General features: G+C 37.9%; 1 protein-coding gene across 2 annotated transcripts in view; it reads right to left on the bottom strand.

Annotated features, from left to right (window-relative positions):
- LOC134220044 (uncharacterized) overlaps window positions 1-12,963 on the bottom strand; it is a 587,564-nt gene that overhangs the window by 9,851 nt on the left and 564,750 nt on the right. The window lies entirely within an intron of this gene.

Raw genomic sequence — 12,963 nt, forward strand, 5'->3', positions numbered from 1 at the left:
CCTATCAAAACGTCAGTTGAAAATGTCATTTGATATCCATGTACAATTTTCAATACCTCGTGTTTGATTTTCAACCTACAAGGACAGTGAGATTCAAACGTTCAGTGAATGATTTTATTTTAGAACTTGCTTGGTAAGTATGTTTAATTTCAACAAAAACCAACTTAAAATGGCAGAAAGTGGCAGAAAATAGTTGTGATTATGATGAATATAGACCATTATTTTCTTTCTTGATTTCAGGCGGGTTGATATTGTGGATTGTGGACCAGAAAAAAGAAGTCTCGGTGCTACAAAATGTTGAATATAAATAAATAAAAATTACTAAGTGATTATTGAAAAATATACATATAATAAAAGATAGACATGTAATGAAAGAGCACTTAATTTATTTTCAAGGCTAAGAACTACCGATTTTTTGCAAATATTTTTTTTCAATTCTAATTTATTTATAATCCTGGAAATTGCTGAAAATACAGCTAAAAATGAACGTTAATCTTTTGCTGGTTAACCAGCAATATGATTTTTCAATTTGCTGAATATCAGCATTTGAACTGTCATTTCCGTTAAAATTAATTTTGCTGGTTAAACAGCAATTTATTTTGCTGAGTGAATTGCTGGATGAACAGCACAAAAAAAATCAGCAAAATTTTGCTGGTTTCCAGCGAAATAAAATTAGTGTGTAAGTTCACCTTCGAATTACTTATAAAATCTTTATGAGGTTTGTACAATCATTCTAAAGAATATACATTTAAGCATATTCCAGGCTAAAACTCCGGGGTCCTCAGAAAAATTGATTCGATTTTCTTTGGTTTTGTTCTCTCAGGATTCCCTACGTAATGTTTTCAAAAGCAACATTAGGTTTTAATTTATACTGGAATCATCATCGGAGATTCTCAGGTTTTCATGATTTTTTCTGCTTTGGGTTTTCTCCAAAGATAACAAATGTCTGTAAAAGTCTGTAACATCATTCAAAAGTCTGTATAATGTCTGTAATCTGCATGATGTCTGTATGTAAGACCAAAAGTCTGTATAAATACAGACATGTCTGTATATCTGGCATCCCTGTTCTCCACTGATACATGCTAGCGTTTAACAGCACAGATTTCACGTTAGAGTTGAAAATTCTTATTTTGGTGCGTTCACTTATCTGTCTGTATTATCTGACGCCATTTGGCTACCAAGATATTGGAAGCTTTTAACATTATCCACTGATTGTCCGGCTACTGTAAAACGATTTGGTTTTGTTGACGTTGATGACTAAACCTGCCGAAGAGGAGCGCTCGGCAACGTTGATGAGCTTACTCTACATATATTATGGGGCAGAATGGACTATGTTCAAGGGCTTTATGACCCCTCTTCAGCTGACAGCGAGTAAGGGGGTCTGCCTAGGACATGGTGGGGTTTAGCAGTGGGCTCTGCTGAATCCCTCCCAAAAAACCACAAGTGTCCGTTAGCAGACTTTTTCAAAGCGACTGTGTACCGCTTACAAAGCATAAGCCCAGGGAGTGCCATCGGCACATCATGGTTGTTACCAGTAAGATCCTGAGATATTTGACTATGTTTTTGAATATTGCAATATTGTGAAGTAAGGGCTGGTAGTCTGGACATTCTATTCTATTAGTAAGGCTGGGTGGCACCGACCTGGAACGGCGAATGGGCTAATGGTCAGGCTGTCTTCCGTCCCATAAAACCGTAGTGAGCCTTGCAGCACGCGGTACAATCCTGTCACACAGTTGTAAAACTGTTCCCCAAAGGTCGCCGGGAGGAGGCGAAGGTGATGGCAGTCAGGTGGCAGGTCAGATGAGGTGCCGGTCGACGTAAAAATGGACGGTTCCACTCTGACCAAGGTCATAAACTCGGTGATGACCAACCACGAGGATAGCGGAGGTCAGACAATGGATGTTACTATTATTATTAGCTTTATTTTTGAGATTTTCAGCCTTTGACTGGTTCATCTCTGAACAATGGAGGTGGTTACTGACGTTTCAGATGTAATCATGTCCTTTATGGATACCCACGTAAACTATAGTAAGGATCTGAAACAGGCCGTACTGACCCTCTGCGCTTTAATAGTGGAGGCGAAGTCGGAGTGGTCCAGTAAGAAAGCTGAGCACTAAATCCGCATTCCTACTGAGGAGAAGAAGTCGGCGGTAAAGGTCAGGAAGGAGGCTGAATCGGGTTTCGTCTCCTTACTGAGGACAAGCGGCTGGCGGAGAGCTAGGCTGCGGAACTCCAAAAGCGGATGGCCATCAGCAGTGCAACTCCGAATCTAAGTAAGGTCACTCAGTCGGCGGACCTGAATGAAGCTAACTGAAAGGGTTACAGCCAAAGGAAAACCTCCACCAAAGAGGGTAACTGAGGATCGCCGGGAGGAGGACCTGCCGTGGACGGAGGTCGTGAATCCCAAAAAGGCGAAGCGGAGTCGTCAACAAGCCGCAAGGAGTGCGGCAAATGGAGCGGAGCAGGCCACTGCTAAGAAGGGTAGAGCCCGTGAGAAAAAGGGTGCGCCTTCCAATGGCAGTGGCAAGCGAAAAGACAGAGGTGAGGCGATTATCGTCAAGACTGACGATAAAAGCTACGCCGACGTCTTGAAGACTATGATATGCAACGAAAAGCTCTCTAGCTCAGGGAATCAATTTTTCTTGGATGCGCTTGCGAAACAAGCGACAAAGCTTTGTTTTTGTCGAAGATAATAATGACAAAGATCCGAAAATTTTTGTCAGAAACAAAAAAGAAGGCAATTTTGTTGCTTACTTTTCATACCGTTATTTTGCATTATCTCGACATCAAATTTCATTTTTATGCTATCGTAGTTTCTGCTTTTATGGAAATATTCGAAAATCTAACTTTGATTACGAAAATAGCATCGTATTCTCGGAAATATCAGGGCATGCAAGGGAAATAATTCTTGTCATATTGTGTTCGGGTTCTGATAAAGGCTTGTTGCGAAGTGTGTTTGTCAGTAACAAACTCTGTTGATGACAAAAGGTATATTTTTAGGCGTTGCTCGAATATTGATTCCCTGCTCTAGCTTAAGAGGAGATGTTAACTGCATCCGTCGAACGCGAAAAGGCGAGATGATTCTCATCTTGAAGTGGGATGCTGCTCAAAAGAGTTCTGAGTTTAAAAAGTTGACAAAGGAGGTCCTGGCTCCTGGGAAATGAGGTTCAAGTTAGTGCCATATGCCCAGTTTCAAACATCCAGTGCAAGGGCCTGGAAGAGATAACCGAGGCCGAAGACCTGGTAGACGCACTGAGAGATCAGTGCAATGTCGAGATCCAGGGATCCGCGATTCGGTTACGCAAAGTGACAGTGTGACAAAGTGTGACAGTTGCCTTGACCACGGTCATAAATCCTATGACTGCAAGGGGCCTGACCGCAGTAAGCTATGCCGTAGGTGTGGAGCTGAAAACCACCAAGCTCGCACCTGTCAGGCTGCACCAAGATGTGTGATCTGTCCTCTGGGCACTACGTTTTACGAGGACGACGGAGGTCCTTCGTAGCTTAGAAGGAAAGCACCTGTCTAGCGTACTGGTTTCGGAGGATTAAACCCCACCGAAGGAAGTGGTTACCCTTTAATACATTTATCGAATTAAATCTATCACATGTTGTGTGCATATGCATGAATCGAATTTCAGACATAGTAATTAGGACCAGTTGATTTTTGAACCATAATTATCATATTTATCTTATACCATAGAATGACTCGAACATGTAGGAAAATAGTTATTTTACAATATCAAATATCTGATGAGGATACAACGAGATACAAAAACCACTTGTAATAGAATGCTTTGTTCGTTTCAATAGATAGACCCGTGGTGTCTATGAAGAAGTTTTTCTGTGCATTATTTCTAATAACTTTTCCAATGACGCCATTTTGTTTCAACAAATTTTGAAAAAAATAAAGTTTCTATCTCACTTTTAGGTGAATTCATCAAAAATAAAATTCTCTCAAATGATACCCCTTGATGTATGCAACATACTTGCTGAACATACTTTGCCATTTAAAACACGATTTCAAAAAGCTGACGATCACGTTTTACGGGATTTTAACCACTGTGCATTTTCTACTAGATGGAAGTCTTCTTTATGCCATAGAAATTTGGATTGGACATCAATTGTTGATAAAATGTTGAAAATTTAAACATTGTGAAATGAGAATATACATATGTACCATGAGAATCCGAAATCCGTACACCACCGAAGTCCGTCCACTTCATGAGATATTAACGAGTTGAAAAGGGTTTAGGATAATTAGCTTATGAATAATTTATGTAATCCCGTTCATATACTTGACAGTAAGCTTTCATGTCAATGAGTTGAACGGCTTTGAAATTAAAACAACATTTATCAAAAACAAATCGCCACCCACCAAACGCGGGGTTTCTGCCGCCATTTGTTTTCGTGTTGGACGTAATACCACCAAAAGTAACTGTGTTTTAATTTCAACATGCGAATCATAAACTAAGATAAGCGATATACAAATCTAAGGGATATCTGCTCAAGGTGCGTATTGAACTATTTACAGTGGCAGTTTAGTCAATCAGACTGTTTTAATTCAAATATTTAGTTAAAAGTTAGCTGTACGGATTTTGATCCATTGATTCGAAATTACGATGGACGGATTTTGATTCAGGAGGTGCTTATTTAGTTCATTACTTTATCATGTTTTTCATATCTTCTAATTTTTAATTATTGAACACTTTAAAAGAAGAGGCCTTCGAGAATATGTATCAATGAAAAAAGTATGATTTGCATTCGATTCCAATTTTGTAAAGAATTTTTCATATACTGGGGTGCCTAAGAGTAAAATCAGCAATGATTCAAATCGTTCGGGGCTGTCAGTTTGAATATGAATCTGAAACATTAATTTTCCCAGTAGCTGTTCTAGATAGACTAAAGCTATCAGTATACTGTTTGTCATAATGACAAATATTTGTCAAGTCAGCCTGATATCCATGTCGATTTCTAATCGGTTTGGTAGATGTCCGGATCAGCTTGACAAATATTTGTCATTATGACAAACAGTGGACTGAGGGCTTAACGCAAAATGAACTCCCCCAAGAAATTATGACGTTTGAGCGGGTCGCATAATGAACGCAAAATGAACATTTGTTCGAGTGGACGACCCGCTCAAATGTCAAAATCCATCGGGTGAGTGAATTCGATGAACCCCTGCATAAGTCTATTCATTTTTATACAAGTCAACTGTCAAAAAAATAAAACTGGTATAACGCTCAGTTCTATTTTCTGCAGATTTGAACCACGAATGAATCACGAGATTAAAATAGTTGTCAATTGTTTTGGTGTATGAATGCGTCATTTTATTTACGGATCAATCCACTTTTCAATTATGGTGCCTTTCATGGCAGCAACATAATGATTTCTTTTAATTGAAAATTTGAAAAACATGAATGGAACACTGCTGGGGAAACCAGTTCTATTTTGCTCCAGATTCAAACTAGAATAGTGGTCGAAAATTTGGAATGAAACTGAATCACTACTGATTTCACTCTAAGTGAACGGATTTTGATGCCCCATGGTACTTCGTTTTGGATCATGCAACATATTTAGGACCCCCGAATGTAATCATTTTGGACACCCCCAGTTCAGCCTATTCAAAGTCGAACCTTCAATATTTCGCTGTTCAATGGAACCAGAACAGTCTAATCTTTTGATTGGCATGCTTCAAAAGGAAGCTTCTTGCGTTTAAAATGCACGATTTTTATTCAAACTTATTGTGGGTACCTATATTCTCAGATTTTCAGCGATGTAATTTGAAGCGTAATGCATTGTAATGCTCACCTTCTTAGACAAACTAATATTATAAAAAAATAATCCAAATATCGTAAATTTGGCACAGACCAAACAAATGTAGAACAGTCTTGTTCACTTGAAGCAGCGGCATGGATTTAAGTTCACAAATCGAGAAAATGTCGCAAAAAGAGCTCAAAATATGTTGGGGTCCGAATCAAGTTGGTTACCCTAGTTTGTGCAGGTTGTCGTACACGTGGAAAACAAATTATTTTTTACGATGTTGACTAAATTGGATCGGAACTATTCTATTGTTGGAATTGCATGATTCATTCAAATCTGATGTTATTGTTGGTTTCTTGAATAGCCTAATTATCGCTATTCTTCTAATATCCCGCTTATAAATGTACGCACAATTTTATTATCGTTTATTATTGTGACATAGCAGGAAGCTACACCAGGTCTTGAGCAGTATGGTACCAATGCTGGTAGTACTGACGATTGTGTTCTGTTCCTTGGCTACAGCTATGGCCGGTTCATGCAGCAACGTGCCAATATCTAAGGAAATGTGTACGAGCAATGCGAGCTATGAAAAGTTTCTTACTGTTGCCATGTGGCTAAATTCTGATACCGGCGTCAGTCCTTTCAGTGTTCCGGAAGAGCTGCACAGCCACAGCCTCTTGAAACGCCACTGCTGGAAGCTGTATTTAACGTGCACCGAGGATTTGATCAACATTACCGTCAGATGCTGGTGTGATTCAACTTCCGAATTTCTGCCATTGTTCACTGCTCCTGAATCGAACCGACCAAAATGGTCACTTGGGCAAGTAGATATGGCACTGAATCTATCGGATGGTGCGATTAAAATTCGTGGCTGCTATGCGCACGGAAATGGAACGGACCAACTAGCGCTGTTGTACGGCCATGATGTACCAAAACTCACGACATGTCCGGAAGATAGGAAATTTGATTGTAATTTTATAAATGAGAATATCTATTCCAGGAACATTTCCGTCGAGAAATCGAGTTTGCTCCAAATCGTGATGGCTATTGTACTGGTCGTCTGTTTGGGTGTGGCCTTAGTGTACTTTATTCTTCAATAAATGGGTACGATATCGAATTCAAAATATCGACAACTACCGAGAAACTGAACAGTCGGTAGGCAATCCGAAAGCGTCCATCCTCGTCACGCACCCGACCCAGCGACCTGATGATCCACTTTGCTTCACCGGCCTATTCCTTCGCAACGAAATCGTGTGCCTGTGGGCCGTCCGGGGGAGTACTTGCATTGTAACCGATCCGAAACATATCGCAGAAAGCACCACGACAACGCTTTTCAATTAAAAATCTAATTACAATATTTTACCGCGTCCGTGTCCCGATGCCTATTTGCGTTGTGGCAGCCACAGCAACAGATCTGTGCTAATGCCAATGGCACAGACAGGGGAATTGAGGGGATGGCCAATTCAGGCAATTGATACCACACCGCACAGTGACTGATGTTTGAATAAAAGTAGGATATTCCAGAAATAATCAATAGTTATCTTTGCATAAATAGTAGTCGTAATAGATTTGAAATAGGTACTCAAAATATGTTGTAAAATGCTCCTACAGATTTGTGAATTAGTTGAATGGGATTTATAAACCTAATATGGTCCAAATGTGGTGGTCGTCCTACAAGTGTCGGTAGCTTTCATTCGTAAGAAAATAAGCCAACCAGAATAAGCATAGCATAGCATAGCATAAGTTATTGTACAAATCGTGGGTGGCTATATCATGGTCAATTTAGCAATCTTCTATAATTGACGTAAATTGGTCCTTACCTTTTCCTATATAGAAAGAAAATAAGCCAACCAGAATAAGTGCATAGGGTAAAAGTTCCGATAGTCGTGGGTGTTCCTATAGTTGCGGTAGTGCGGTTTGCAGGGAATCAACAAATTAAACGCAGTAACCCACATTATCAGTCAATAAGTTGACCTGTCATAACACGATAGAGACAAAAACAACGTTGGAATTCCATTTTAACTGGTAAAGTATCTTTAAAATACTTTATTTTTTTCTCTCCCTTGCACCAATAGTTGCGGTAGTGTACCAATAGTTGCGAATCCCATATAAAACCTATGGGATTCGCAACTATAGGAACACGAATAAAAAAATACCGCAACTTTTGGAACACTGCACCAATAATTGGAGGATTGTTTTCAGGTAACAAAAAGGGATTTTGATGGAATTATGGCCCGCTCTGGATAAAATTTAAGTAATGAGCTTTCCGATGCACTCTCAAGGTAAGGGAAATGAAATATAAATTAGAAGTAATCGAGAAATTAGTGTTGGAACGTGCTTAGTTCCTCCACTATTGGGTCTTTTACCCTACATAAAAAAATCGGCGCAGCGCATCAATCTACTTGGCGTTTGACAATTAGAACAATTGGCATTGCGCAGTACCATCAGCACCCAGAAAGATCAGGCAGATTTAGGTTTTAGATTTAGATTTAGTTTGAAATAATAATTTGTATGAAAAAGGATCTTATACATCGGAGAAGGGCCCACAAATATCTCTTACGTAATTAGTGTACGGGCACTAAGCAATTCCTGACATTTTTTGCAGAACGGGGAAACACCCAGAAGAATGAAAAATCTTGGTCGTTTGGAAAAGTTTCAGGTGCATTTTTGACGAAAGACATAATTTTTGAAGAAACTTATGATCTTCTATGATGGAAAATATCATTCTGGTAGATTGCTTATAGATTTAGGAGAACTCAGCGCTTAAATATCCGCATCCGGCCACTGTGTACCGCACTGGCTTCAAGGGTGGCCCTTGTCTCCCTTGAGCCTGAATCAGAGCTTTTGTGTCGTGAAGTAAACCGCTCTTAGCCAAAGTACACGTAGACTTGAGGGAAATTATGTTACACACTGGGCGGCAGCAATCGCAGCTATGACCGTAGTTTTATTGTGCCTTTCGCTGACCCTAGCTATAGCTCGATCACGGCCCGGGCGGGATCGTGCCGGCCGCGCAGGTCCCCAGAAGTTGTAGAATTTGCTCCGTTGTTCGCACAATTGATGCCACATTGGATGGTCGTCGTACATATTGTGTCGCTCCGTTGTAACTGCACCGCACGAGTTTGGGCGGATAATGTTCTTGATGGGTGGCCACTTCTACGGCGGTGTTTGGAATGTTGCAATGCAGCGACTCTAATATAGATTTACATTGATGTTGGTTCATGAAGTGCAACGAACGCAGTACGGAGGCTTCGGATTGACCTATTGTACCTACATATTAAATAGTTTGATGTTATGGGGATTTGGAAAATGACCCAGATAAACCACATGGAGGAGGGGCGTTTAACGACCGAACCAAGTGGTTTTCATTATTTTAATAATTGTTGATTAGAAAAGTTCTCGAAAAATAATATTTAAATACGAAAATTATTTTAAGCTTGTAGTGGAATGTATGTACTTATCATAAGACGAGTTTGTACTATTCCATTTATTTCCACTACTTTATTGTACCTTTGACAGATACGTATTTCGACCTCAACCAGGGAATCCACATTCGAGCAACGGCTAACAATATACCCTTTGTCATCAGCCGAGTTTGTTACTGACAAACGCACCTCGCAACAAGCCTTTATCAGAACCCGAACACAATATGACAAGAATTGTTTTCCTTGCATGCTCTGATATTTCCTTGAATACGATGCTATTTTAGTAATCAGAGTTAGATTCTCGAATATTTCTATAAAAGCAGACACTACGATAGCAGAAGTCCGAAATTTGCTATAGATATAGTGCAAAATAACGGGATGAAAAGTTAGCAACAAAATTGACTTCTTTCTTGTTGCTGACAAAAATTTTCGGATCTTTGTCATAAGAGAAATAAAATAGAGCAAAAAAAAATTTTTTTTCGACCCCTTAATATTTTTGGAAAGTTGAAGGGGGAGGGGGGTGACATCAAATAAAATTTTATATCTATTTGTATCGGCCTTATTATCTCCGACAAAAACAAAGCTTTGTCGTTGGTTTTCTTTTGTCGCTTGTTTCGTATGCGCATCTACGAAAAATTGATTCCCTGACCTCAACAGTAAGGTATTTAAAGATATAAATAAAAATACACATCATATAATAGGGTGTCGACTACCTGGAAAAACCTGGAAAGTCAGGGAAAGTCAGGGAATTCCAATTTGGACCTGGAATGTCAGGGAAAGTCAGGGAATTTCGATTGAAATCAGGGAAAAAATCACAAAACTGTAATAATTAAAATTCATATCGATTTAAAAAAAATCAAGCTACGAAGCATATTTTATTTTTCCGTGTGACCCGTTGGCAGTCTCTATAGACTAAAAGTCTACTTTGTTTTTTTTTTGGTCTTTATTAAAGTGATTTTTTATATGACAATAAGTTCATCACTAAAGTCTACTTTGGGCATATTCCATGTTCCTCATGGTAATCTAATTTGCCTCTATTGATCTATTTTAGATCCATAACAGAGGTTGCTCAAATGGTCACTGTTCAGGCCTGATCCAAATAGCTTTTATGAAAAGTCGCCCTTATAATTTATTATTTAAATTTAATAAATCACATGAATAAAGAAAAAAAAATACATATTTAGTTTTGTGTCAGAGTAATTTTTAAATTTTTTGCAGTTTCTTCATAAGTGGCGTGCAAGTCATGTTCCCATAAAACAAAAGAAGTTCAATATGTTCGGTCAAATATTCAATCATCAATCGAGAGAATTAGTCGTAATGTAAATATGTTGATGTGATTGTAGGAAATACGATAAATCACATTGAATTTAAATTGCTGACTATATTGCAAGTAATCGACTCCAATGACAAACCAATAATATCCCACTATCTTTTGATGTGAATTTATCGCCTAAATGTATGAAAATTATCTAGTGGAAGCAATCAAAACTGAATCGAAAGGCCTAAATTGGCCATAGTTCAGAACCGTTCAACAAACAATCATAAAAATATTAACCTACTACCAAAAACTTAATATTTTAAGGATTATTTCAAGAAAACGTCGAATACTACGATTGAAAGTGCCACAAACAAGATTCTGTAGATAATGTTTAAAATCAATTTCATGAACTTCCATTTGATGATGGGCTTATAAAGACATTGGCACCTAGGTGGTCAAATTATTGAGCATGTTGAGAGAATGATAGTGGATAACAGCATAATATGGTCTACCGCATGTAAGTAGGTGGTGATGGTAAAACGTTACTCTATGCTCCACAATCATAGACGCTCTCCTAGAAAATTTAAAGTAATTTGATATAAATTGACAGAATCAAGAAGATCACATCAATCAGACGGCTTCAAAATAATTCTTCAAAACTTTTCAACAATGTTTGTATTATCTACAGAAGACAAAGACAATGCTACGTTCAATTATATTTGCAACCGTGAGATATTTGTTGTAAATTTTTCAAACTGCAACTATTTGCATATTTATTCTACAATCGAAATTGTAGTCATGTTCACAGATGGCTATGTTTATCTCTAGACATTGCCTACTTATATTTTTTTAAACCAAAAACATTATTAAAAACCGGCAATGTTTCAGTATTACATTCCCTGCTTTGATTTTTTTTTGTAGATTTATTAAGTGATTTTGTATGTATAAAATAAGTTCATAACTAAACGTTACTTTTGATCTTTACAAAACAATTTTATCAGGAAATATTCTGGTTGATATTTGAGAATTTTGTCCAGAAATTACTTCAGTGAGATACACTGATTTTTGTTTTTACACGATTTACATTTTCTCAATTTTTAATTCATCCTAAATGTTTAACGCATAATAATAACCATGTGATTTTTCTTTGAATTATTTAAATTTTTTTAACATGTTGCAAAGACTTTGGTGGCAAATTGAAGTCCCACGATCAAAATTACAAGCGAAAAAAAAATCGTTTAAAAACAGAATCCTGTGTACTTTGGAATGTCATCTGAAGATAATTATAATTATTTCTTTCTCAAAATTTTCCAAATTACTTCAAAATTCTCCCTGAAAAATAAAAAATGTTCAGTACATAGTTTTTTTTTTTCAAAAACTCTACTTCAAAAAACTTAATAGATTGTATGGTATTTACTCAAATTAGAATGTATTTGTGGAGGGACACCAAATACCAATACCAAAAATGGATACCAAAAATATGCCAAGGAATCTTCAAACATTTTTCCACGAGTTCGCTTGTAGTAGTTGTAGTTTTTTGGCGTTCCTGACAATACCCGCAAATCCGTAAGCATTTTTTAACGGAATTTAAAGGATTTCTAGAAGCTCCCACGATTGTTTGGAAAGAGTTCCAAAGTCTTGTCAAAAGATAAGATAGGTACAAGCTTTCACATAAATTTCCAGAAAGAATATGAAAGCTTCAAGTAGCCGTGTAGGTCTATTGCGATTCTAAAGAAACCGTGAGAATTCCCGAAGGTTGATGAGGGCACCAGAAAGTTTATGACATTATTCGGAGCCAATTTTGGAGAGATGTGTGTAATGCTGAATTATAATAACCTTTCGGGAGCTCTGCGCATTTACTAGAATCTTTGTGAACGACCAGAATTATCTCACTTGTCATAAGACAAGTTAATATAATCCCATTGAATTCCACCACTTAATTGTATCTTGACAGATACGTATTTCGACCTCAACAGTAAGGCCGTCTTCAGTGTCTCGTACTTGACTCGACTCGAAGTTGATTTTACTTACATGGAGAACAACAATTTGTCTTTTATTTCACCGTGAAAAGCTTGAGCAAAATTTAAAAATAAACCCTGCTCTTTTATTGTTGTGGATATTTTTAATTATCAAGCTACAATCATTGGTGTTGTTGACGATTGTTGACATCTCATGCAACTGACAGCGGTCTATCTGCACACTGTGCCCAGGACATGGTGGCTATTTTTAAGCTAAGGGAGTTAGATAGGGATGTCTATAGCCTGGTCCATGCAGATGACCACTCGCGCTCATACAAACATTAATGAGCTTTCCTCATGTGAGCACCACTCCCAAGTAACAATTTCCATGCTTGTTAGATTTATTTAATTCTTATAGGGGATTTATGACAGCAGTCACCACGGCTAGTTGCTCAGATTTATTGGCGATCTTATTGCTATCAATAAACCTCTAATAAATCTGCTCGAAAAGCTTCAAACGTCAGATGCCGACTGGTCTTGTTAGCAGCTCTACGGTTGTAACGAA

The sequence above is a fragment of the Armigeres subalbatus genome, chromosome 3 (genome assembly GCF_024139115.2).
Source record: "Armigeres subalbatus isolate Guangzhou_Male chromosome 3, GZ_Asu_2, whole genome shotgun sequence".
Classification (NCBI taxonomy): Eukaryota; Metazoa; Arthropoda; class Insecta; order Diptera; family Culicidae; genus Armigeres; species Armigeres subalbatus.